This window comes from Ursus maritimus, unplaced genomic scaffold (assembly GCF_017311325.1).
Source record: "Ursus maritimus isolate PB19 unplaced genomic scaffold, ASM1731132v1 scaffold_8, whole genome shotgun sequence".
Lineage (NCBI taxonomy): Eukaryota > Metazoa > Chordata > Mammalia > Carnivora > Ursidae > Ursus > Ursus maritimus.
In genome coordinates, this window is record NW_024426996.1 from 72611670 (window position 1) to 72612508 (window position 839).

The following is an 839-nucleotide window of genomic DNA, read 5'->3' on the forward strand; positions in this document are numbered from 1 at the left end:
TTGGGCTTGGGATGCAAGGTGGGGGATGATAGTGACCCTGATTTGCTGTTAGGAATGTGGGGTCCTTTTGACTACAGAACTCTTGGCAGTCGGGGGAAAATGCAGGCAGGAAAATGCATGCCAACCAAAAACCTGTCCTGGCAACTGTCCCACTGTCTTTCTCTGTTCTCTCCTTGGTCTGTAACTGGGCAGAAAAAAGGGTGAACCTGGGGCACTGGAGTGATGTACTGGTGAAGTATTTAAAAACTGACTCTGTTGTGGGGGGAACCCTCATTTGCAGCATTTTCCAATTTCTGTGGTATAAATATTCCCACTGTGGCCAATTTCAAGCTACCGACTTGGCATCAACTACTTCACAAATTTCCTGAAAATTTAACACAAGCTTGTTGTTCAGACTGGCCCCAATACACCTATGGAATGGATTCCAGTCTAAGAAAATAATACTGGGTGGTTAGAAGTAGTGACCTCCCCCATCCGCCAGTCCAAAATAACCCAGAGTATTTTAGCATCCCTTAGTGATCTCATTCAGGTTTCTTCTCACAAGGGCTATTGTGTAATTTACTTTTGTTTTGGCAGACCCACGCGACCTGGTTGTGTGATTGGCATTGCACACAGAACGCTAATGAATGAAAGGTCTGGGTTCCGTGAGCTGAAAATCCAAGTCAGTGACATCCTAGACCAGAGGAATTCGTTTCGTAAATCAAGTTGGAGAAAAGGTCTTTCCAAGTCAAGACTGGTTCAATTAATGAAGGAACAAATTAGAACCCTTAAAAATGAAAAAGCAGAGTGAGAGTGGACACGAACTACATATATATATATATATATATATATATATATAT